General features: G+C 59.5%; 1 protein-coding gene across 2 annotated transcripts in view; it reads right to left on the bottom strand.

The window, feature by feature from the left end:
• The window catches only part of ZBTB46 (zinc finger and BTB domain containing 46), a 49,024-nt gene extending 33,176 nt beyond the window's left edge, over positions 1-15,848 (bottom strand). For both annotated transcript variants that reach the window (XM_066384440.1, XM_066384441.1), the window contains exon 1: positions 15,653-15,848. The gene's annotated coding sequence lies outside the window, so the exon portion shown is untranslated. The remainder of the gene's footprint in view (positions 1-15,652) is intronic.
• Positions 15,849-25,724: the final 9,876 nt, after the last annotated feature.

Below are 25,724 nucleotides of genomic sequence, written 5' to 3' on the forward strand. Positions count from 1 at the left end.
CTCCCTGTGACCGCGGCCGGCCTGCTGCTGGCCCTCTGGTCAGGGGCTCAGCCAGCCCTGCCCCATTCTCACTGCTGCCCCTTCCTCCCTGCTGCTCTGGCCTCTTTCGGTTCCTTGGCCACCATCCGCCTGGAGCACCTTCCCTGCCTGCTCACATGTCACTTCCTCTCTGTGCACCCCCACCCTGACCACACAGGGCCCACCATCCTTTCCAAACACCGTGGGGCATCCCCTCCCCGCCAACCTCACGTCGCATGGCTGTGCACCCCAACGGAACCAATCTCTTAACTGTAGGAGAATTCCAGGGTGCTGTCCGCATCACACGTCAGCCCAGTCCGCCTACGTGTCAGCCCTGGACGTGCACAGAAGCCTGGTCCAACTCTGAGGACACCACCTTCCTGCCTAGACAGGGCATTCCCCAAGGACTGGGCCAGAGCAGGGTGACTCCAGGTCAGCACAAAGGTGCTTTGAGAGCATTCAGGGAGGAGCTGGGTTGAGGACCGGTCCCAGAAAGGGGTACAGACAAGTCAGGTGAAGGAAGGAGGCAGTCAGAGGGTGGGCCAGCACCCTGGGACTCAGGACCTTGGGCAGCCCCTCCCACTCAGACCCTGGCCTAGGATCGAGCCAGTCCCAGCCCAAACCTTGAGAAGCAGCATCCACTCTACAGTTATGGGTCTGTGCCCAGCTGCTCAGCTGCAGGAGCAGAGACCCGAGCTGGTGTGGAGAGAAAGGCTCAGACACCCAGCATCCAAGCTGAGAGGTGCCATACTACTGAGAAACCCACCATTCCAGCTCAGCCCCAAGACTGTGGCCCCGCCCAACATCACTTGGGCAGAAGAACCGCCCAGTGGAGCCCAGTTGGCCACAGAGCAGGGGTCCCCAAACTACGGCCCGCGGGCCACATGCGGTCCCCTGAGGCCATTTATCCAGCCCCTGCCGCACTTCCGGAAAGGGTACCTCTTTCATTGATGGTCAGTGAGAGGAGCATAGTTCCCATTGAAATACTGGTCAGTTTGGTTGATTTAAATTTATTTGTTCTTTATTTTAAATATTGTATTTGTTGCCGTTTTGTTTTTTGTTTTTTTAGTTTAAAATAAGATCTGTGCAGTGTGCATAGGGATTTGTTCATAGTTTTTTTTATAGTCTGGCCCTCCAATGGTCTGAGGGACAGTGAACTGGCCCCCTGTGTAAAAAGTTTGGGGACCCCTGCCATAGAGCCTTGAGACAATGAGCCTGTGTCTCGGGATGGCGGGATATGGCAGGGGGAGGACAAGTGACCATGGGACAGGGCAGGGCCAGCAAGAGACCCTGTAACCAGCTGGGTGCCAGGCTGGTCAAGCATTCTGCCAGGCCTTTGAGAGGTGGGGACGCCAGCCACCGAGAAGGGGAATCCAGAGGCAGCACTTTGAAGGGAGACAGATGACCACCTCAAGGCCTAAGACACCCTAATTCAGGTTCCCGCACACTGGAGAGGGGTCTGTGGTCCTGGGCACGGCAAAGGCAGGGCCCAGAGGCCTCTGTGAGTCCACCTGAGCGCTGAGTCACCGCGGCGGCTCTGTGAACTTCCCGTTTCTCTGCTTCCATTGGTGGGAAGTTGGTCTGGGGGAATTTCTTTGCTTTATGAGTTGGGAGAGAGAAAGGGGAAGAAGTCACCTCTGCACAAGCAGCCCCAGGCCCCTCCTGCTGCATTCTGTCCAGACTGGACCTCTTGTCTTTAAACCACGCTTGATCTTAACGGGAGCGACACTCCTGTTAGCTCATCCGGGTGAGGCACGAAGCTTCGGCAACACGGACGTGCTCATTCAATGGGGCAGAGCTGCAAAGGCAAGTTCCGTGGGACATTGCTGCCTCTTCCAGGAAGCCTCTGGTGCTCCCCCCTCCCTCCGCCCCGCATCTGGGAGCCTCAGGGCGGGACCCACACATCTCAAGGCTGAACAGGCTCAGTGCTCACTCTTGGAGTCAACAGAACTGTAGGACCGGCCCTGGCCGGTTGGCTCAGCGGTAGAGCGTCGGTCTGGCGTGCGGGTGACCCGGGTTTGATTCCCGGCCAGGGCACATAGGAGACGCGCCCATTTGCTTCTCCACCCCCCCCCTCCTTCCTCTCTGTCTCTCTCCTTCCCCTCCCGCAGCCAAGGCTCCATTGGAGCAAAGATGGCCCAGGTGCTGGGGATGGCTCCTTGGCCACTGCCCCAGGCGCTGGAGTGGCTCTGGTCGGGGCAGAGCTTCGCCCCTGGTGGGCGTGCCGGGTGGATCCCGGTCGGGCGCATGCGGGAGTCTGTCTGACTGGCTCTCCCCGTTTCCAGCTTCAGAAAAATAAAAAATAAAAAATAAATAAAAATAAAAAAACTGTAGGACCGTTTTTTGCATTAAACCTGCAACCTTACATTTCACACTCAAGAAACATGTTTTAAATGCCCCGCATCACATGCTGGGAGAAGTAGGAAGAAGACAGCCAATTTCCTGATCCCGGGACGTGCGTGGGCTTGATGGTGGGCGGTGAGACCGTGTGACCCTTTGTGACGTCCCAGCTCCAAGCCACCAGGGGACGAGACAGTTCAGAGCATGACATCACCACACGAGGGCCCTGATGTTCTGGTCAGTCACGGCTCACAGCAATGTGTGTGTGAGTGTGGGGGGCATACAGATTTCTTCCATGCCGTGGGCCAAATAGGGTTTCCCAAAAAAAGGCACGTTGACGTCCCAAAGCCACCTGTGAATGTGACCTTATTTGGAAACCGGGTCTTCGCAGATTTAACCAAGCTAAGATGAGCTCATAACCCAATAGGACCGGTGTCTTTATAAAAAAGGGGAAATCTGAGCCCAGACGCAGGAAAAGGCCACGTGAAGACGGAGGCACAAGGGAGGGATGTGGCCGGTGACGTGCCCAGGGACCAGGGACACCTGGACAGCTGAGAGAGGCCGGAAGGACTCCCCTTGACCAGGGACTCGGGAGGGAGCGGCCTGCCCACCTTGAATTCGATTTCTGGCTCCCAGAATGGTGACATTTCTGTTGTGGCCCCTGTTACAGAAGCCCTAGGCAAAGTCGCACATCAACTTCAGGATGTTTTCTCTTAAAAAGCTAACAGGGTTATAACAAGGAAGAAAAGCCATTTCTGTGAATTTTAAAGCGGAGGAATCCTATCCCTTGAAAAGTTAACCCCAAACGCCGAGGCTCCTGCCTGCAAGAGGGTGTCATCTTCTCCAGATTTTTTATTGGAGGGAGGGGGAACACTTTCCAACCCACGAAGAGTTGCAAGAATAACTCAAGACAATCCCGGAGCCAACACCACCACTTGTTAGCATTCTGCAACACTGTTTTTGTGTCAAGTAATGTTTAATCAGTCACTTTGTTCTTAAAAGCTCTATCCTTTGAAAACAAGAGAAGCCGCCAGTGAAGTGAGATACTGTGTGTAAAACAGGCCGGGCAGCTGCTATCACGGGCCTGGACTGCCCAGCGGGTACAAACACCGGTTCAAACCGAGTCACACCTCTGCTCTGGTGTCCAGCAGTCTCAGAACGTCCCCTTTCACTTCTGCAAGAGCACAGGCGCCCCATGGTCACCCTTGCTGGAGGCTGCATAGAAACGAGGACAGGGGGGGCGGGGGGTGAACAGGAACGCCCTGAGCTGTGGCCACGACCTTCCACAGGCAGAGCCTGTCTCCACCGCTCGGGTTCCTGTCCGCATCAACGTTAACCACACAGCCAGGCCCACAGCTGCCCAGCCTGTAAACAGGTCACACGGGTCCCTGGCACCCCCATGGCAGATGAAGGAACTTCTGAGCAAGGGGAACGTGCTTAGTACCAGCTGGGGGCACCAGCCAGGTGCAGGGGGGCCTGAGGTAGGGACGTGTGATGGGTACGAGGTCAAGGTGGGGCAGACCGGGTGGGGACCCCAGCGTGGGAGTCGCCAGGACTCACGAGGATCCAGCCCAGCCCCAGCTCAGAGGACCCTGTGGGGAGGGCCCAGTTCTCCCTCCCTCCCTGGTCGGAGTTCAGGCTTGGAACCCAGGGGAGGTCTGAGAGGTTCAGGGGACCTCGTCCCGCTTGCTTGCTGAGTTACAGACAGAGCTGCCCCCTGGGAAAGCCCCTCTGGGAAGTGCTAGGCTGGGACAGGCCCAGCAGCTTTAAGAAACGAAACTCCATGATTCTTGAGGAAAGAAGTGGTCGTGCAGGGGATGTACCAGGGAAGGGTGCCTGGTGCTCTGGGGGCCGCGGGGCACACGGGGGGCTCCCCACGTCTGCCCTGGGTCCCCACAAGTGGCCCCAGAGCGCTGAAGGAAACAGCCCTGAAAGTGCCCGCTCAGCCAGCAGTCACCAGGGAGGGGGACCTCACCTGCTCTCGGTCCCCCACCAGACCCAGGTCCCTCCTGGTGGCTCCACCGTCTTCAGGTCCCTGCTGTGCAGGAAGTGCCCGTGCTGAGGTCGGGGGTCAGGGGTCAGGGGTCAGGGTCGGAGGTCGGGGTTGTCAGGTTATGCTGGGCCAGTGCAGGTGCGTGCCACAGCCCTGGATGGGGGGGGGGGGGCTGAGAGCTGACACATGGAAGGTCTCACCGGGTGTTACTGAGCCCCTTGTTCCGCCTCTTCTGCTTTTAAAGTCCAAGTTAAACCTGTGACGATGTGAAACGTTAAAGGTGTCTGGGCCTAAAAGAAAAAAACCTTAAGATGGTGGCGGCGCTCAACCAGGGGACCTCAAAGTGCCCGTCCCCCTGGAGTGCAGAGGCCGCCGTGGTCAGTGGGTCCCAGACTCCATCCACCCAGGAAACCACCGAAAACGCTAACTTGCTCAAAGGTGCTGCCGGCTCTGCTGTGTAGAACGGCGGAAAATAAGAAACACCAGAAGTCTGGACGGGGAAACCGTGACATAGTACAACCAGAGCTCCACCTCGTAGAGCAGTAAGACAATCAGACGCCGTTCGGGCTGATGCTGAGAAGTTTACGAGGAAACAACGGGCAGAAGCCCCAGCAAAGAACACGAGCCCTGGGACAGGTGCTCAAATTCCCTCTGCCCCCAAAGCCAGATTCCTATTCACAAAACCCGAAGGTAAAGCCGTGGGTGCTTGTGTGGGGCAGGACGGGCCTGAGGGGACCAGCATCCAGGAGGGCAGGACGGGCCCGAGGGGACCGGGCGTCCAGGAGGGCAGGACGGGCCTGAGGGGACCAGGCGTCCAGGAGGACAGGACGGGCCTGAGGGGACAGCGTCCAGGAGGGCAGGACGGGCCTGAGGGGACCGGGCGTCCAGGAGGGCAGGACGGGCCTGAGGGGACAGCATCCAGGAGGGCAGGACGGGCCTGAGGGGACAGCGTCCAGGAGGGCAGGACGGGCCTGAGGGGACCGGGCGTCCAGGAGGGCAGGACGGGCCTGAGGGGACAGCGTCCAGGAGGGCAGGACGGGCCTGAGGGGACCGGGCGTCCAGGAGGGCAGGACGGGCCTGAGGGGACCGGGCGTCCAGGAGGGCAGGACGGGCCTGAGGGGACAGCGTCCAGGAGGGCAGGACGGGCCTGAGGGGACCGGGCGTCCAGGAGGGCAGGACGGGCCTGAGGGGACAGCATCCAGGAGGGCAGGACGGGCCTGAGGGGACAGCGTCCAGGAGGACAGGACGGGCCCGAGGGGACAGCGTCCAGGAGGGCAGGACGGGCCTGAGGGGACAGTGTCCAGGAGGGCAGGACGGGCCTGAGGGGACCAGGCGTCCAGGAGGGCAGGACGGGCCTGAGGGGACCGGGCGTCCAGGAGGGCAGGACGGGCCTGAGGGGACCCACGTCCAGGAGGGAGCTCGCAGCATAAATAAGGGGAAACACAGACTTACACCCTTTCACTCCTATCTGGAGCCCAGCATGTGTGGGGACACCACGGGGGGAGGGGGGCTCTGTGACTTTCTCACAAACTCTCCTGACAGGAGAGCGAATGTCCCAGAACCCCCAGGAGCGGTGAGAGCCCACTGGGGCGGCCCTTGGGAGCCACTGTCTCCTCTAGGACCACAGAGCAGGGTCTCCACAAGCAGAGAACACAGACTGTTCCTTCCTCAGCCCGCTGAGTCGCGGGGCACAGAGAGACCGCCAAAGCTCCGGTCCCCAGACCGACTTCTAGAGATCAAGGGGAAAGTGTCCCTCAGGAACCCCTGGGAGAAGCCACACCCCCAAGGCTGCCTCAGGGGCCCCAGGACAGGCCCGCCCTTTGCGCTGTTACTTGGGTGTGTTGAGTGCCACATGGTAACAGAGCACCAAGGAAAGGGTTCCTAAGTTTTTGAAGAGTTTGCTTCAATAGCTGCCACCCTTCATTTTCCTGTGACCCTTGGAGGAAGCGTGGAAAACGCCGTTCAGAAAAGGGGGCCACAGGCAACCAATGAGCACACAAGGAAGTGGAACAACTAAGTGGAGCAAGTCGATGCCTCTCTCCTCCCCCCGCCCCCCCCAAGCCTCTCCTCTCTCTCTCTCTCTCTTTCTCTTTCAAATCAATGTAAAAAAATTTAATTTAAAAATATTTTTAAAAGAAATAAAACTGGCCACAAGTCTCACCAGCTGCCTGGGGGTCACCAGGCTTTGATGTGACCTGATGGGGCCCCGCCTCCCCTCCTCCCAGGCCGCACCTTAGCTCACCCCCCCCTCCCGAAATGCCTGGTCCCCGTCACCCCTTCTCCAGGCTGCTGAACCTTTCTCCACCTGCCTCTGCTTTGTCACTTCCCCTGCGGGGACCACTATCTGCGGAGCAAGGACCTTGCTGGCTGTTGTGCCCCAGACCCAGAGCCCTGCTTGGCACAGGTGCCACGCTGAGTGCAGGTTTGCTGGGCACTGTCACCAGGACAGTGGTCTGCTGTGCTCTCAAGGGGACAGCCACCGTGACAGGTGACAACTGGAAATGGACAGAGAAGCCCAGAGAAACACAGAGATTGAGAAACGCTATGTAGAAGCGTGTCCGGCAAACATAAGCTACAATGAGGTTGTGGGTTGAATCATGTCCCACACAGAGTGACGTTCTGGGGATGTGGCCTCATTTGGAAAAAGGGTCTTTTCCAGATAACAACCAAGTTAAGATGAGGTCATGACAGCAGACCCTTATCCAGTACGACTGGTGTCCTTGTAAGAGGAGAGAAATCTGGACACACGGGAGGGGGCCGTGGGAACATGACAGGAGAGGCGGTTGCCGTGCCCACAGGCCCAGGAACCCCCAGGACGGCTGGTGGCTGCAGACACTGGAAGAGGCAGGAAGGTCCCTGCCCAGGGGCCTTCCGAGATGGTGTGATCCTGCCCACACCTGGGTTTTGGACTGCCGGCCTCCCGAATGTGAGAGAACACATCTCTACTGTTGATAAAGCCACCAGGTCTGTGGTACTTGCTACCGTCAGACCCAGGAAACTCCTGACTCACATCAACTTCTCCCAATCAGGATGACGGGAAAGGCCCTGTGACACAGGGCGTGAGAGCCACAGGGTCCCATCAGCAGGGCTTGTCCCGTCAACTTGGTGGCATGTGGTGGGTCCGCGTGGAGAACTCCTGAGACAGTCTGCACCTTCACCTCCGAAAGCCTTGAGGCCCCTCACACCCAGGACCCAAACCCCGACGAGGGTCACAGGAGAGCAGCGTGGCCGCCCCGTCCTGGGTGCCCTGGGCCCGCGTGCCAGTCCTGGCCAGCGACTGCGAAGGCAGAGGTGCCGGAGCAGGAGGTGAGCACGGCACTCAGGCCCTCCAGAGGCAGCTTGCAGGGAGGGGTGAACCCTCAGTATCCCAGACCCCCAGGGGGTGGTCCACACACCACGGCTGCCCGGAAAACGACCCTCGCCGACTCCTGACAGCTCCGTGCTCATTTCAGCACGTATCAACAAAAATAAAACCAAACCAGTGAGGCCCTGGCCGGTTGGCTCAGCGGTAGAGCGTCGGCCTGGCGTGTGGGGGACCCGGGTTCGATTCCCAGCCAGGGCACACAGGAGAAGCGCCCATTTGCTTCTCCACCCCCCTCTCCTTCCTCTCTGTCTCTCTTCCCCTCCCGCAGCCGGGGCTCCATTGGAGCAGGGATGGCTCGGGCGCTGGGGATGGCTCCTTGGCCTCTGCCCCAGGCGCTAGAGTGGCTCTGGTCGTGGCAGAGCGACGCCCTGGAGAGGCAGAGCATCGCCCCCTGGTGGGCAGAGCGATGCCCCTGGTGGGCGTGCCAGGTGGATCCCAGTCGGGCGCATGCGGGAGTCTGTCTGACTGTCTCTCCCCGTTTCCAGCTTCAGAAAAATACAAAAAACAAAAACCAAACCAGTGAAACCAAACTCACGACAGCGTAGATAGTCACGCTTCTCAAGACGAGGCAAGAACATTTCAAGTAGAAAAGCGAGCTTGTCACGAGTGAGCTGCAAGGCGGCGCCCCACCCTGCTGCGCTTTCTTCCAGGGGCGCCGCGTTCCCTGATCTCCGAGGAAGACGAGAGAGGACTGAACACACGGGTCTTCGACCGACTGACCCCCTCCCCCGTGACCCTCTGCTGGGGCGGACCCTTCCCGACGTGTTCCCCGGCCCCTCGAGTGCACACACACACACACACACACACCCCAGAAATATTCTCGGCTTGGGTCTGTGGAGAGAACTCTGCGAATCACTCAGGAGCGCAATTCCCTCGTCCGCGCCGGACCCCAGACGTGGGACCCTCGTCCGCCTCCTCGCTCCACGGCCCCCGGCAGCTGGAGCTCCCACCACACAGAAAAAAGGTAAAACGTGTTCAACACTTATCTGGAAGCCAGACCAGGACACGAGAGGCAGAAACAGTTAAAACACCGCCTCTCAGCCCCGCCAACGTGGACGGCACCGTCTGACCAAACTCGGGGGGTGACAGTCAAGCGGACTTGAACTAAGAGGGATGTCCGGAACCTTTTCACGCCTGTTCTCATCTCATTCTGCCAAAAACGTTAAATAGAAACAAAAAACCGGGAAAGTCAAAACCTTCCTAATATTACGACCGCTCTCTGTCCGGTGGCCTGGCCAGCTGTCACGGACGCACGGTCACGGCCCCGGCCGGCCGACAGTGGGCCTGCTTATGATTTCTGGACAGTTCCTCAAAACACTCCGAGGCTGAAGAAGGAAGTCTCCGTACAGAACGAAGGCGACGAGACAACACAGGTGCGTGCTTTCCGCGTCAGCACAGACACGGAAGCAGCCACGTCCTCACGGAAAACACAGACACTTCCTGTTTCTGGAGTCTTCTGGATACAACCGAAAACGAAAGCAAAAGTGACCACATGTAATAACCAGGCACCATTAAAACTGTGGCGCTGGGCCCTGGCCAGGTCGCTCAGCTGGTTAGAGGTTCGCCCCGATACACCAAGGTTGCAGGTTCAATCCCTGGTCAGGGCACAAAACAAGATTGAACCAATAAGTGTATCAATAAGTAGACCAATAAGTCAATGTTTCCCTCTCTCTCTCTCTCTCTCTCTCTCTCTCTCTCTCTCTCTGTCTCAAATCAATCAATAAATGTTTAAAATTAAAAAAAAAAAAAGAATACAGTGACCCTGGATGGGATTCTTGAAAGAGCTTCACTCCCTCAGACAAGAACCTCAGCTCTGATTGGACAGGGGTCCCGACTCAGAAAGTACAAATACACATATGTCAGCAACAGGTGCTCCAAGTCACCGGGAAGGGCGCTGCAGAACCGCTGACCGTGAGAACATCCTGCAGCGTCCCAGCGCTCACCAACGGGCCTCTGGGCTCTCACTCGGGACCCAGACAGAACGTACATCCACAACTTTCTCTTATCTCAGCGCCGAATTCTCACTCTTTTTATTATTTTTTTAATTTTTTTTTTTTTTTTTTTACAGGGACAGAGAGAGAGTCAGACAGAGGGATAGACAGGGACAGGCAGACAGGAACGGAGAGAGATGAGAAGCATCCATCATCAGTTTTTCGTTGCGACACTTTAGTTATTCATTGATTGCTTTCTCATATGTGCCTTGACCGCGGGCCTTCAGCAGACCGAGTAACCCCTTGCTTGAGCCAGCGACTTTGAGTCCAAGCTGGTGAGCTTTGCTCAAACCAGATGAGCCCGCGTTTAAGCTGGCGACCGCGGGGTCTCGAACCTGGGTCCTCTGCATCCCAGTCCGACGCTCTATCCACTGCGCCACCAACTGGTCAGGTGAAATTCTCACTCTTAACACCTCAGAAAGTGAAGACAGTGCTGATCAGGTGGGACCAGGAGACAGCTGAGACGGGCGGGGCAGAGCAGCGGGCCCCACCGCGGGCAGGCTGCGCGACGGGGTTGTCACAGGACAGCGTGGGAGGGAAACCAGGAGGCAGCCCTTGCCAGGGGGCGTGACCCTGCGTGTGTGACGGACCCCCACAGATGCCCAACCGGACCACAGGGTCTGCGGGGCTCCTGGGCCCTGGACCAGCAGTGTCCTGAGTCCAGAGACACGCCATCAAGTCAGCTCGGGAAGCTGGAGTGGCACCAAGCCCCCGGCACAGACCCTGGGAGCACGGCCGCCAGCCCCATCCAGGAGTGTGAAACTCGGGGCGGGGGGGGGGGGGGTTGTCCAGCGTGTTGAGGCCAGAGCTGTGCACCACGCTTGAGGCCGCACCGGCCATCACTCCCCACCTTGCTTCCGATTCCTGTGGCAGCCTCGCTCCTCTGGGGACGTCGGCACGTCTGGGCTGTAGACACCTTTGCTCCGAGTGTGAGAGGTGTGTGTGTGCCCAGGGCGCCCGCCACAGGGCTGGCTGAAACGAGTGACTGAAACGTAGGGCCTCCAGTTCTGGCGTCACAAGGCTTCCTTAGAGAGCCCCTCACAGTGCTGTTTTCAGTGGACCAGGTCCACCCCTCCTGTGATCAGCCTCCCTCGGTCAACGCCGGACAGGTCCTCTCTCTGCACAAACCTCCCCGAGTGCCGGGCGGGTGTCACTCGCCTCACACGCTGCTCCCCTGCTCCCCGGGCGACCAGAGGATTATGTGTGAATGTTTCCAGAAAGCCCATCCGTCTGCACCTGCCCCCACACTCCAGACACCCAGGTGCAGCCCTGACATTTCCTTACACCCCAGGACAGCACCTGGGCTCTGCAGCATCCCGTGGGGTGATTTCTGCGAAGCGTGGTCTAGAGGGCGGTGGAACAGCACTCAGATACGGGTGTGGTTTGGCAGACCTCTTCCTCTTCTGACCAGTTAGGAATCACTGTTCACTCTCCACATCCCATGTGTGTCCCTACAACTGAGCACTTGCGGGGGACCCCTCCCCCGGCCGGGTGACCCACACTGACAAGACACAGGTGCCTCCTTCCTGCTCCACAGGAGGGAAGGTGTACACACTGTGCCCAGCGCCCAGCGAGGGCAGGGCTTCTGCTTCATCCGGGTAGCCTCGTTTTCCACTCAGCGGGCATGACCGTATGGAGAGAGGAAGAGATGAAGTGAAGAAGGAAACAGAAGTGTCTTACAAACAAGAAGCACCCATGTCCCGTGCGAGAGGCAATACTGCCCAAATTTTACCTAAATAAGGACAGTTTAAAAATCAATCATCCGGCCCTGGCCAGTTGGCTCAGCGGTAGAGCATCGGCCTGGCGTGCGGGGGACCCGGGTTCGATTCCCGGCCAGGGCACATAGGAGAAGCGCCCATCTGCTTCTCCACCCCTCCCCCTCTCCTTCCTCTCTGTCTCTCTCTTCCCCTCTCGAAGCAAGGCTCCATTGGAGCAAGGATGGCCCGGGCGCTGGGGATGGCTCCTTGGCCTCTGCCCCAGGCGCTAGAGTGGCTCTGGTCGCAACAGAGCGACGCCCCGGGAGGAGCAGAGCATCGCCCCCTGGTGGGTGTGCCGGGTGGATCCCGGTTGGGCGCATGCGGGAGTCTGGCTGGCTGTCTCTCGCCGTTTCCAGCTTCAGAAAAAGAAAAGAAAAAGAAGAAAAAGGGAAAAAAAAAATCAATCATCCCCACACATCCCGATGTGGAACCCTTCGGTTCTGTGGGCGACTGGCAATGACAGAGACGCCACCTGCTGAAAGGAGAAGCGAGAAGGAGGGGGCACACCTGGTCCACCTGAGGGAGCAGTGTTGGGGTGCCACCCGGGAGGCCAGGAAAAGGGCCACTTCTCCAAAAAGACAGAGCATGCTCTGTGACGGTGCAATGTTTCCCACCCCCACCCCCACAGCCAGGCAGCCCCCAAATCTGCCTGTCCGGGGTCCCTGTCCTTTGGAGCCAGGACTGAATTCAACCCAAAGGCTGGAAAGTGAGGTCCAGTGCTGGGCGGAGTGAGGTGGGATGTCTGCATGGACACCCTGTCCCTTCAGCCGTCCTTAGAGACTCAGATGACCCCTCGTCCACCCTGTGGGCCGCACTCCGCCCTCTGAGCTCTTGGGCTCTGTTCTCGCGAGCACTTGTCACCACTAACAGGTCACATCAGTGGTTCCTGCCCCCACATTCCAACAGACCACCAGCTCCTCTGTAGGAACTCTGTCCTCAACCTGTCCTCAAAGGTCCTTGATAAGGCCAAAGAATTGTCACCAATGAAAAACCCTGGGAACGTTTCCGATCTGACTCGAAAGACACATCTGTCAGAAACAGAAAGGCCCTTGTAAACGCTGTTGAAAAAGACACCAACATAGCTTCTCCCCGTCCCGTTCTAAAATATCTAGGTTAGTCATTCTTTAATAACCCAAATAATGACATTTAGAAATTGGTAATGTTTAAATCGAAACAACAGTTCAGTGGCAGGGTTGACACATACCAAACAGAAAACTTGACATAAATCATGTGCTGAGGTCAAATCTGAGTGGTCTGCCTCCTTTTTATTCTTTCATAGAACAAGCAACACTGCAGCCAGGTTCTGTCGCCCCTAACAAACAGAACGCAAGCCCGACGGGCCGCGAGAGGTACCCAGCACTTAAGCTAGAAGGGCAGGAGAGGAGGAGAGATGTCGATGATGTCCCGGCCTCAGACCCCAGCTACAGAGGGCAGAGGACTGGCGGACCAGGATGAGGACCGGACAATCCCATTTCAGAGACCGAAAGAAGTCTGTCGTCTCAACAGAGATTTTTTTTATCTTGCATCTATTCTTGGCAGAAAGGCTACTGAAGCCAACTTGTAGCAACAAGAAGAATCTCTCTTTTTTTTTTTTTTTTCCAGGGGAGGGGGAAGTTCGCAGAGGAAGTCTTGGTGATCTACCATCACTTGGCCGGCTCTAGGGTAAAATATGTTAAGTCAGAGAAAAGAAGAAGCCTGTATTTTTCTGAGTATTTGAGTTGGGCAGAAACATAAGCCCCCGGAACAGGGGGCTTATGTGTGATACTAGGTGTAGGGACAAGAGGACCAATGGGTTCTACAACTTTCCTGTCACTTTGTGTTTGGCACAGGTGCCAAGTGGGCACCTGAGCACAAAGTCTTTGCCAAGTGAGGAGTCGGTGGCACTTCACGGGCTCCCAGAACTTTCTAAACACCGCACACTAAGTGGGTCTTGTCAGTTCTTGGAGGCCGTACAGCTGTCCCAGAAACACAGACCATGGGGACAAAGTGGCCCAATTTCCCTTAATTTGAAAAACCCCACCTAAGGACAATGTTGGAAAGTTCACTCTGTTAAAATTGAATTCAGCTCAACATGTTTGTAAATAATACATCATCTAGCAATAAAAGGCTGTGACACTTCAGGGCATTTCCTCCAGGTCCTTGTTCGCCTCAGCCTTTTGGTGGTAATGTGTGACCAAGGAGCATGGGGTATCATGAGGGGCAAAGGGTCACCCTCACCCTAGGTACCTGAGTGAGGACACAGCACGCAGGAGGACTGGTGTCCCTGCAGGCAATAGCCAGCCAGTCTTGAACACAGGAAAGGGGATGTGGATAGAGGTCTAAGCACAGCAAACACAAAACAGCTAAACCTGAACAGAAATGATCTCATCTAACCAGACAAAATCTTGCATCCATGTCAGTGAGAGGCTTCATTCAGCGTTGTCCTGACGCTGGGGTCCAGGAATGGCTGGATTTGGGATTTCTGAATAGCCTTCCATGAGTACATTCCACCACACCCCAAAGAAAGGTCTCACAATAACCCCTACCCTTTCTCCCCTTCGGTAAAGGATATGAAAATAATTATTGGCTTTTCAGGGGACACAGTTCCTCCTTCAATCTTCAGTAACTTCTGCCTAATTCTTTCTGGAATAACAAGGCTGCTAAAGTTTCAGTTCAAAATACAGTCACTATATCAGAAAATATAGCTAATAAAAGATCCTACTTTGATAAAATACTGTTTATGTCATTATTCGTGTAAAAAAGAAAAAAAATACACCTTCCATAAATTTCCTTCTGATGAACAAACTATTTTCCACTCTCTCAGAGTGGGAATACTGCCTTGCGCAGGCAGCACGAGAGCCAGCAACAGAGAATCCACAAGTCTGTTACCCAAACGGGAAGTTACCTTTGACAATAAACCCAATATGAAAGATTCTACAACTGATACAATGAAAGTGCGCGTGAGTATTCGGTGCACAGGTGTCTGCGCCCAGCCCTGCCGTTTGCTAAACGCGTTGCCTAATTAGCATTTCTTTAAACAATGCTGGTAACAATCTTGCCACGGTAATCCAGGACAAATGCGTCGCTGAGATTGTAGCAGGGAAAGCATGAGGAAATTCGCTCAGAATCTCAGTCAAACTTTCTTTTGTTTGTATCTCCTCAGTCTTAGAAAATATCTGTTCTTCCCGCTCCCCTTTTGGTTAATACCCAGGCTCCCTGGTCCACCCCTATTATGCGTGGTCCGTTAAACCTACACATAATAAATTTGTTAGCGGGGCTGGGGGTACCTTAACTAGCCAAAGCCCTCCTCCTGGCGCAGAAAATTCCCCATTTGCCATCGGGATTGAGTTGTCAGATACTGACTCGTGCTACCCCGTGAAACTAACATGTCTATTTACAGAGAAACAAAGACACCGCTCGCCGCGGACCCTGCTCCCTCTGCGCACCCTTCGTCGGCTCCGCGCGCCCTTCGCCGCTCTGCGCGCCTCGTCTCCTCTAGCTCCTCTAGCTGCTCGGCCCCGAGGGCCCTGCGCCCAGATTCAGCCGGTAATTAAAATGGAGACGAGGCTGGTGCCGGGCTTCAGGGGGAGACAATGACCCCCAAGGCCGGGCAGGGCGCGGAGACCCGCCCGCACCCACCTCCCGCAGTTCCGACTCTTGGCAAACTCGGCGCGGGCGGGTCCGGGTGCGGCTCGGAGGCACGGGCGGGGGGCGCTCCGGGCGGCGCGGGTGAGGGGCGCCAGGACGCCCCCGGGCTGTCTCCTGGGGCCGGGCGTTGACGCAGCAGAAATTACCAGCTGGAAAATTCCCCTTTCGGAGGTGACGGGGGAGGGACCGCGGCGGCGGCCGCAGGAGGCGCCCAGGGTGAGGGGCGCGGGGCAGTCCCGCCGCTGCCTCCGCCTCCGCGAGCCGTCCCGCAGGGACCCCGCGCCGCCCCCGCCCGACCCGCCCCAAGGCACCCGAGCTCGGGCACTGGCGGGGACCGGGCCGGGGTCGATACCGTCGCCCTCGGAGCCGCAACCGGGTTGCGCCGATCGCCGCCGAGAGGGCGCCCCCGCGGGGTGGGGCGCGGCGGGCGCCGGGTGGCAGGCGGCGGGGGCGCGCCCCGGCTCGGAGCGGCCCTGGCTCGGAGCTGCCCCAGTCCGGCCACCGCCCGACCCCGCCGCGATGCGCCGGCCGGCCGCGCGGACAATGAGCCGGCGCCGCTTACCTGTGACCCCATGGGGCGCGGGCGAGGGCGGGCGCCGCGGCCGCCGGACTGGAGCCGGTGATCGCCGTCGCCGCCGGGCGAGCGCTGCGTCCGGGCGGGTCCGAGATGCGCGCTCGCCTCAGCTGCTCGGTCCGTCTGTCCGTCCGTCCGCCCGTCAGGCCGGCGCGCGGCCCCGCGCCCGCTCCAACCCCGCGGCCCCCGCCGCCCGCGCGCGCGCCCCGCCTGCGGACCCCGACCCCGCCCCCGGCGCGCGCCCGCCGCCGCTGATTGGCCCGCGCCGCGCCCCGGCCGCGGCCACCGCCCCGGGCCCCGCCCCCGCCGGCCCGGCCGCGCGCCCCGCTTCTTGCTCGGCCCCGGGCTCCGCGCGGCGGAGCGGGAGGGGGCGCGGCGGGGGTCGGTCCTCCTCCTGCCCCCCTGTGGGCGGCCGGACAGCGGAAGTGCGGGCTGGAGCTCGCTGGGCATTGTGGGAAGCCCCCTCCCCTGGGCAGGCAAGGGGAGGGGGCGGCGCGGCGTGGGGTCTCCAGGCACCCGCGCCCTTTCCTGCGAAGCCCGATGGCCGAGACCTCCCCCCGAGATGGGAGACTCGGCTCGGAGCGAGGGCACCCGGACCCCGTCCATCTGCGCACCCTGGCGTTGCTTACGCGTCAGTTCTTCAGGGGAGCGGGGGGTCTCCGGGCCACAAGCTGTCCCCGCGCCCCGACGCGCAGTCGCGCGGCGCGCGTCTCGCAAACTTCGCGACTTCCCCGGCGCCCCGGCGGCTCTGCGGGCCCCACGCTGTGCAACAAATGTGCAACGAAAAGTGCTCTCAGAGCCCCGCGCCCTTGAGCAGTCGCAGGGCCTGGGCACCGCTTGCCCAAGCCATCGGGGGACCTCCGCGCGCACTTCGGGACGCGGACCACGTCATAGTTCGTGTCACTGGGGCTTTGGTTTGGCCAGTTTAGGAGCATCGGCGGCCACGCGCAGTGGTCTTTCCCACTGCTTCGTTGGTCTAGTGGGGTTACCGCGGGGACTGCGCACCCCCGCGGGCGATCACGAACCGTGCTGCCTGGGATAGGCCCTGTGCGTCCCCTCTCCCCCACCTTGTCCTCGAGCCCTTGGGCGGGCGCAATGGGAACCGTGGCCCCGCATTCCTGGCTGGCTTGTGCGGGGGCAAAGGCCACCTCGCTTCCTCTCCGGGGCGCGGCGGTGGGAAGGGAGGTGAGCCTGTGGCTGGCCAGCCGCGCAGGGGAGTCGAGCAAGACCCGGCCATCCAATGGGGAGGCGCCGCGGGCTGTCTGCGCCCTGCCTCCCTGCGGGCCCAGCGCCGCGGAATTCCTCGGGAGGTGGGAGGCGGCGGGCCATTATGGATGCTTTCTCAGGATGTGTAAGGAGGCATTCACTGGGCTGCAGTGGGAGGGCAGGTCGGCCGGGGGGGGGGGGGGCAGGAATTCTCCTTGAGTGAACAAGGGCGAACCTTGGTCTGGCAGCCAGCGATGAAAAGCTGGGACACTCCCTCACTGCTGGCTGGCATGCCTGTAAACGGCTGTGCGGACACCCTCACCCAGCGCCCTTCCTTCCCGCTGCTGGGTTAGCACTGCCCGCCCAGGAGCCCCCTCCCAAGCCATTCTTCTGGAGGACCTGCTTGGTCACATCCTTGTTTGCCTTTGGGAGGGGTCCTGGGCACCGCCACCCTGACAAGGGCCTGCCTCCGGACCTCCAGGAGGGTCACCTGCTCTTCCGTTTGAAGAAACAGACGTCTCTCTCAGGAATTCCCCACCTGCCTACCTAGGGCACATGTGTAGCCTCAGAGGAAAGGGGGCCAGGCAGACTGAGGTGGCTTGCGGATCCCCCAGACCCAGCAGAACCTGGCCGCTGATGCCTACCCACCTCCCTCAAAGAGAGTTTCTCCTACGAGGGCTAAAGACACACGACATTCTCCAAGGAGAACAGAGTTGTTGGGATGCCATCTCCATTTGTCCAGCTGCCTTGGTCAGAGCTCAGGGGACCTGCCGACAAGGACCAAGCCTTTGTCTCTCCAGGGCCCCTCCCACCTGCCAATCTGGGGCTTCTGGTCTTGGTAGAAAGCCTTGCTGAGTTCTGGAGTGAGTTTCTGGATGGTGGGACTCCCTCTCCTCAATGCCCTGTCTTGCATGATGATGAATCAAGGTTCCCCTTTCGCCGCGGCAGCCATGCCAGTGCTTAGGGACTGACGGTCCCATCTTCTCTGCTCCAAAAACCAAGAGAAGGGTAAGCAGCCCAAAGATGAAGCTGAAGTACCAAAAAGGCAGAACCAAGAACCGTCCCGGAGAACCCTGATCAAGCCGCGCCTAAAGCCCACCCTAACTCCAGACAGTTATTGTTTTGTGAGCTAATAACATCCTTTACTGTTAAAACTAAGAAAAGAACTGATAGGAGCAGCTAGATTTCCTGGAGCTGGCTCAGTGCATCTAGTCTGATGAGGATATGTTGGCAGCCCTGCCCCAGGAACCCCCCCATTCAACAATGCCCAGCACCAGCTAAGTTGCTACAAGGATTGGGCAGATGCCAGGCTAGGTTGCAAAGCCTCCTCTCTTGTTAGGGTTCCCCGAACCCTGCTGAAGGTGACATGCACTGCTCTCAACCCAGAGGCTTGGCCTAGACTCCAGAAGGGATCTGCAGCTTGACCACCAACTGTCCCTTTACTGTCCATAGATGGGAGGCCTCAGTGAGGAGGTCCACTGTGCCCTGGAAGCGGCTCTGGGAACAGATGAGGACCAATGGTGTGATGTTGACCTCAGGACTCATTGATCAGGACATCCAGTATCCAGGGCCAGCAGATACAGCACATGGGTGTCTAGGGGAGTCCAGGGAAGAAGGTACTTGCCAGGATGAACCTTGGCCAAGCTGGTGGGCAAGACTCACAGATGACCAGGGCTCTGCACTGCTGAATGCTTCTTGGTGATCATTTTTCATGATCACATTTCATGGTGATGATCATTCCAAAAATTCACCCCCAGCCACCTGGGTGTGTCTGGCGCCTGCCCAAGGGACACCTTGAGGCCCGGGGAGAATGAACGTCAGCAGGCCAGGGCTAGGGGCTCAGGGGCCAAGATGCAGAGGCCGGTCAGATTACACACGCCCTGGTACTTGCTGGTGGCAGCCCACCAGAGCAGGCTGCCCTCCCCCCACCTACGGACCCCGGGCCTTTCAAGGGCAGGCTCAGTTCGGTGAGCCGCACGGCTGGCAGGCCTCCCAGACGGTCCTGGCACAGCCCCCTGCACTCGCAGCCTCGTGTACCACGTGCTGGGCCACCCCCCTGCCTGCCCTCCAACCCCACGGTGGCGGCTTCAGGGGAGCAGAGGCTCTGGGAGGGGGGCCCAGCCCCGTGCCTCGCGTGTGGGCTCTGGTGCCACTGCAGAAGCAAGGACCAGCCTCCCGTGTCCCGTCCTGTGAGGTAGAGCCTGGGAGGAGCTTTGGGGAAGATGATGAGAGGGACAGCAGATATTCCCCCACGGGTTCCTTCCTAGGTCTCCTGGGCGGACCCCGCACCCTTCCAGGACCTTTATCACACGCCTCGCCTTCCCCCAGGGCACCTCTCCCCACCCACCCCCACCGGGTTTTCTACCACAGTCACTGGTCATCAAGGAACCTGCCTAGATAGTCTCCAGCCGTTCCCATGGCAACAGCCCTGCCCCTTCCCCAGAAACTGCCCAGAACGTGTCCCTGCCCTCTCTAAGCCCCTGCTGGATTCCAGCGCCCCCAGGGAGGCGAGAAGGCTGAGGGCTGGCAGAGAGGAGAGCAAGCCGGGCGGGCGGACCGGCCGATGCCTGGGCTTCGCGGCAGGAACGGCCCTCTCTCTGCACGTCATCCTGGGTCCTGCGGGTGGACCGGAGGTGTCCCTGGGCAGCAGCAGAGCCCCGCCCGGAGGCTGGGGACGCCGCCTGCTGAGGCTGGAGCCCCGTCTGCTGCCAGCTGGCCCTGTCCTCCTGCTGGGCCTCCCAGAGACCACCCTCCGGAGCCACTCCGGGCCAGGGGCTACCTGCCAACCCCATGGCCGCCCCACCCCACTGTCCTCTGGGCCTGCGCCCCTGCCAGGCCCCAACTGCCGCTCCAGCTGCCACCGCCAACTGTCGCCCCGTCTCCATTCCAAGCGCTCACCCCCAACCGTCCTCCCAACAGGCCGCTGCCAACTGCCAGCCCCTTCCTTCCTGAGCCTTGGCTCCCTCCGCCAGCCCCGGGCCCTGGCACCAGGGCTCTGCATTCCAGACCTTCCCCCCAGGACAGAGGCCGGGCCACACCTGCTGGATGCCTGGGAGGGGCTGGTGTCAGAGGGCAGGGGCCGAAAGCTGCAGAAGGAGTCTGAGGGCTGCAGACAGAGAGGGGAGGGGTGGGGACAGGACAAGGCCGAGGCAGGGAGGAGGCAGAGGGCAGTGCCAGCTGCCCGCCACGCCGGGGCAGGGGTGGGGTGGCAGCTAGTGCCCCGCCTGGGCAGGCCTGGGGGCTGTGGGAGGAGCTGGAGCTTGTCCTCTGAGAGTCTGTGAATAGCTCAGCCTTACGAGCAACCTCGGCCTGGCCTGACCATGGTCAAGAGGGCACTCACCTCCTCCCTACCCAGGCCTCTCTAGGGACAACCCCTTCCATAGCCCAAAATGGGCCTAGCTCCTGAGCTCTCAGCTGTCCAGGGCCACCCTGGCACCCTGGACTGACCAGGTCCCTTTCTCCTCTTCCCTGGCCACCTTGGTGGGTCCCAGCCTTGGCCTCACGGCCCACCCCCTTCCTCCTTAGACTTCCCTCTCCTTACCCACCCCATGGTCCCTGTGGCGCCTCCCTGATCCCCACACTTCCCGAGGTGGTATCTCCACAGCCTGGCATCTGCTAGGCACTGAGCAGGCACCCTATCTAAGTTGGTCCTAGCCAGGCCTGAGCCGGGAGACACTGCCGCCCGCCGCAGGTGCGGACCTTGGGCTGTAATTCCATCTCGGCGGCGGGTTCTGGAAACCGGGAGGCGGCAGGGGACCAGCCAGTCAGCGCGGGAGCGGGGTGAGGAGACCAGGGGCCTCAGTCCCCGCTGGAGGCACCCAGCTGCTCCCCAGGGCCGCAGCTCACGTTGCAGAGGCTGCGATGGCTGCCGATAGCGCGGCAGGTGAAAGGGACACCGGCGCTCCCCAGTGTCCCTTCCAGGAGTTGCCAGGCAGGGACACGGTGAGGAGGAGGGGGCCGCGGGAAGGTTATGTCAGCAGAGCCAGACCAGGTGTGATTCTGGAAAAAAAAAAAAGGGGAGATGGCAGGTTTGCTGAGCACCTACTCTGTGCCTCCAGGCCCCCTCAGCCGGGAAGCAGTGGGGAGTGCTTGCCCACCATCGACTGGCCTAGTTCCTGTGCTGGGGCTGGAAGGGACAAGGATGAGGTGACTGTGGCCACCTACTCTGTGCCTCCAGGCCCCCTCAGCCGGGAAGCAGTGGGGAGTGCTTGCCCACCATCGACTGGCCTAGTTCCTGTGCTGGGGCTGGAAGGGACAAGGATGAGGTGACTGTGGCCCCAGGCCTGCAGAACAAAGGGCTCTGTCCTGCCCGGGGGGGGGGGGTATAGGCCTCTCTCCCCCGCCACCAGAGGAGGGTCTTCTGGGGTGGCCCCTGTGCAGTGCCAGCCTGCTGTCTTGAGATCACTCATTCATTCACTCACTCGGCCACGTCCATGGAACATACGGAACCTGCCACATGCCTGGGACGCTCTCTGTAGGAACAAGACAGACGCCTTGAACTCTGGGCAGGAGGCAGGTGCTAAACAGTCAGCCGAGGGGGCCCACAAGGGCATGTCCCCCGGCAGGATGGACCTAGGAAGGGGAGACTTCTCGGAGAACCGGCTGACAATGGAAAAACGCAGGATGAGTAGGCAGCCGGGTGGACGAGGCCAGGACACAGAGACGCTGGAGCTGATGGGACCACGTGAGCATCAACATAAGATGGCGCTGGGTCCTAACATCAGGCTGGAGGGCATGCCCAGGGGCAGATGTGTAATACGGTCCTTCAGCGAAGAGCCGAAGGCAGAGGGGTGCCTGCAGAACCCCGGGAGAGGCACGTGTGCCCAGCTGAGGAACACCCCTCTGCAGGAGAGCCAGAGACGGGAAGGGAGAGACCCAGCTGGCAGCTCCTTGGCCAGGTGACTGACTAAGGTGAACGTCACCAGGTAGGTCCCAGGATGTCAGGCACCCCTGACACTTTGTGACGAGAAGCGCACCTCACCAAAACTCAACCCCCATCTACTCAGGAAAGATTCATCAGGCAAACCCAAACCGGGGGACGCCCTGCACAACACCAACACCTGCACCCCACCACCACCATTGTCCAGGTCATGTGCCCGGAGGTCCTCAGGGGACATGGTAACGGCCACATGGGCCCTGGGGTGGACTCTTGGAGCAGAAGGACAGTAATGGAGAAGCTGGTAACATCTAATTAGAATCTGCTCGGCATTTAATAAAATGGACCGATGGGGGCCTCCCGGTGTTGACGGACATGCCCCCCCCCCCCTGCAAGATGCCAGTGTAGGGGAAACTGACACCAGGAAGGGGCACCCGAGAACTCTGCGCTTGCCAATGTCTCACCTTTATATCTAAAATTACCCCCCAAATAAAAGGCTTATTAAAAAAAATAAAAAGCAAAACCTTCAAAAAACTCAACTAGTCATCAAACGTAACCTCCTCCTCAGACCTCAGTGTTGGGACATCAGGCGGCCTCCCGAGGTCCATCTCCGGCCAGCGGCTCATCTTCAGTTTCCGACCACCGGCTCCAGGGTCTCACAGGACCTGCCGACACCCCGCTATGAGTGCCCACGTCTTGTATATGGTGAACTTGGCCAACACCACGCTGCGGGCCTAGACCTCACCTTCGCCTGGTCTCCACCTGCATCTGGCTGTGTCCCCAAAAGGTGACCCCAGCCCCTGAGCTGAGTGAGACTTGGCTGCCAAACCGCAAAATGTGTTTCGTTGTGCAGGAGTGTCCACGAGCGAGTGTCCGCGCAGGTGAGCCAGGCCAGCTGGGACACTGGGCGGAAGATGGGTTTGCCTCAAGAATGAGGGCGATCCAACCTCCGGATGGAGGGTACAGGCCACGGCCGTGGGGATGGATGAGGACCACGATCCTGAGGACCAGCGTCTGAAGGCCAGGGCCCACGTGGCATGAGCCAGGCTCCGACCGCTGCTGGGCTGGGGCTTCCAGGCCTTCCCACGGGCCGCAGGGAGCCACTGAAGACTTCTGACCAGGCGGCAGATGGCCTAGAAATGATTCCAAGAGGTTTTTAGGAGGTGCCTGCCCTGCTGCGGCAGCAGCCATGTGGTGGCTGCCTGGTGTGGGACAGGGAGCTGGAGGGGGTGCATGTAGGGGCCACCTCAGTGCCCGCTGGCCGAGGTTTGACAAGAGAGGCCAGGACTGTGGGTTCAGGGTGGGAACCTCCTGGGGGTTCTCCTCAAAGGGGAGTGGACCCGGCTTGAATCCCTGTGACAAAGGGGAAATCCCTTCCTTTCACGGGCCCCCACTCCAGCAGGGCTGGGGGTGAAGAGAGGTCAGGTGACAATGGGGTGACCTCAGGGCACTCCTCCCTCCTGCTCACTGGGGGTTTCAGATGTCACTTGGGCAGGGGCCAGAACAAAGCCCGGTCCTCAGGACAACGGGGCCCCTGGTGGCTCCCACAGGCTGTGCCCGAAGGAGATGAAGCCTTCTTGCTGCTCTGGTCTGGGCTTCAGCAGCCCGGGCTCCCTTCTGTCAGTCATCTTTAACTTCACACCCCCACAGCCATTCCCAGGACTCTCTCCTCTCCTCCACTGAAGGTGGGCGCCAGGTCTGTTCTCTGGACCTTGGGGTCCTCATTAAGATGGGGCAAGGTGAACTCTTGTCTTTCCCACATGGGACCAGTCCCTGATGGACATTCCCTCCCCGCCACGATCCAAGATGAAGCCAGCTCTCACCCCCGCTGGGGCTGTTCCCTCCCACGCAGGCCAGCACAGCTCCGCCTTGGGGTCCCCTCCAGGTCAGCATGGCCTGAAGGGAGGAGGGGACATCTGAAATGAAATAAAAACCTGCCTCCAGTCCATCATGGATGGTTGGGCATCCCTCAGCCCTGCCTACCAACCTTCTTAGCCCCCTCACGGCCCATCCGCCGAGCCGCTGCTCCTGAGCTGACCTTACAGCACATGAATTCCACTCATGCACACCCCGCTTGGGATGAGATAGATTGCCTGCTGAGCTGACCCCTACGCCTGCCCGGGGCCCCTGCCCACCACCACCTTCATGTGCCCAGCCTGCTGTTGCCCAAACACAGCCAGCTCTTGCCCACCCCAGGGCATCTGCACCCGTTGTTCCCTCCACCTGGAATGCCTTCCCTGAGCCACTCACCCTGGGGTGGCTCTCAGCTAATCTGAACCCTCACTCCCAACCCTGGCTCCCTAGGGAGAGGAGTCCCTTAGGATCCTGCATCTAGCTTCACGCCTGCACTTTCTAGCCTTCACCTCATCCCTGTGCTCCAGGAGGGCAGGGCCCTGTCTATACCCTTCTCTGTCCTGGGTCCTGAGGGCTTTGGGGCCAGACACAGCCTGGCCAGACCTGGGATCACCACCAGCTGAGTGGTTTGGGTAAGGCACTTCTCCGAAAGTCCGTTTGCACCTAAATAACCTACCTGACAGAGCTCAGCAGGCTGAGTGAGATGGCTAGACACAAAAGCAGCCTTGAAGGTGCTATTATCTTTCTGTTAATTGATTGATTTTAGAGAGACAGAGAGAGGAAGAGACACAGAGAGAGAGAGAGAGAGAGAGAGAAATATTCATTTGTTTCTACTTAGCTCTGCATGCATTGGTTGCTGTTCTCTGGACCTTGGGGTCCTCATTAAGATGGGGCAAGGTGAACTCTTGTCCTTCCCACATGGGACTAGTCCTTGATGGACATTCCCTCCCCCCCACGATCCAAGATGAAGCCAGCCCTCACCCCCGCTCTGTCAGGTAGGTTATTTAGGTGCAGGCCCACATGAGCCCTGACTGGGGATCAAACCCACAACCTTGGTGTTTTAAGACAATGCTCCAAACAGCTGAGCTAGCTGACCAGGGCCCTGCATTACTATCTTAAGGGGAATGCATCAACACCCCTGCAAGGTGGACTGCTGAAGGGTACAGGGCTGGGAGGGGGCAGCTGGGAGGGGGCACTAAGGTTTTCTGCTGGGTTTCCGATCCTGGATGTCCTGTGGGCCCCTCCTTCCCACTGGGATTCAGGCTAGAGTCATCCCGGAAGCCACTGGAGCCCGAGAGCTGACGGAACCCAGGAAGAGGTCATGCCAGAGGAAAGGGTTTGCCTGCTGCTGGGAGCTGGCACCATCCCAGGACCCGGGCAGGCTCAGGTAGGGTCAGGGGGGAAATCCAGGGTGAGGAGCTGGAAGAAGGAGCCATCCACCTGGTTTGACTGCCTTTGCCTCATAGCACCCAGACCCCGCCAGGGCCCAAGACTGCTCAGAACCCCCTTTTCTGTGGCCATGTCAGGGGCTCTGTCATGCAAGAGTGATGGGGGCACCAAGAACCAGGTTCCCCCACCCCAGCTTCCTTGGGCTGGGGGGGCTCTGGCCCCTCCTCCCCCGGGGGATCCGGGTGTCGGGGTGGTTTTGAAAACCAGAGACTGGAGGTCTTATCAGACCAGAGGTTTTCCTGAGGAAGGAAGGGTGGGTGTGGGCCTGTGGGATGGGGCGCCTCCTCTGGGTGTGCCTGGCCTGCTGGAGGGTGCGCACGGGGCAGCCCACCTCTCCTGGGGCAAGGACAGTCTCCCCCTCAGGGCACTCCACCCAGCCCAAGACCCAGCCCCACCGAGAAAAAACGGACCCCAAACGCTGGAGAGACCTGGCAGGAGAGGGCTTGAGTGCCAGGAACCCCTAGGGGGGCACTTCATGAAATCACGGGCAAATTCTAGCATTTCTAGGAGAGTGTCCACCGTACCCTGTCAGAGCCTCATGGGGACCCGTGACCAGTTCTAACCACAGGCCCACCCCAAAGGTGTCCACTGAAATCCCACTTAGGGTTACCTAACGTCACACACTCCACTGTTCAAAACCACTCCGATCGTCGTCACCCCCAAACTGGAAAAACC

The sequence above is a fragment of the Saccopteryx leptura genome, chromosome 5, assembly GCF_036850995.1.
Source record: "Saccopteryx leptura isolate mSacLep1 chromosome 5, mSacLep1_pri_phased_curated, whole genome shotgun sequence".
Lineage (NCBI taxonomy): Eukaryota > Metazoa > Chordata > Mammalia > Chiroptera > Emballonuridae > Saccopteryx > Saccopteryx leptura.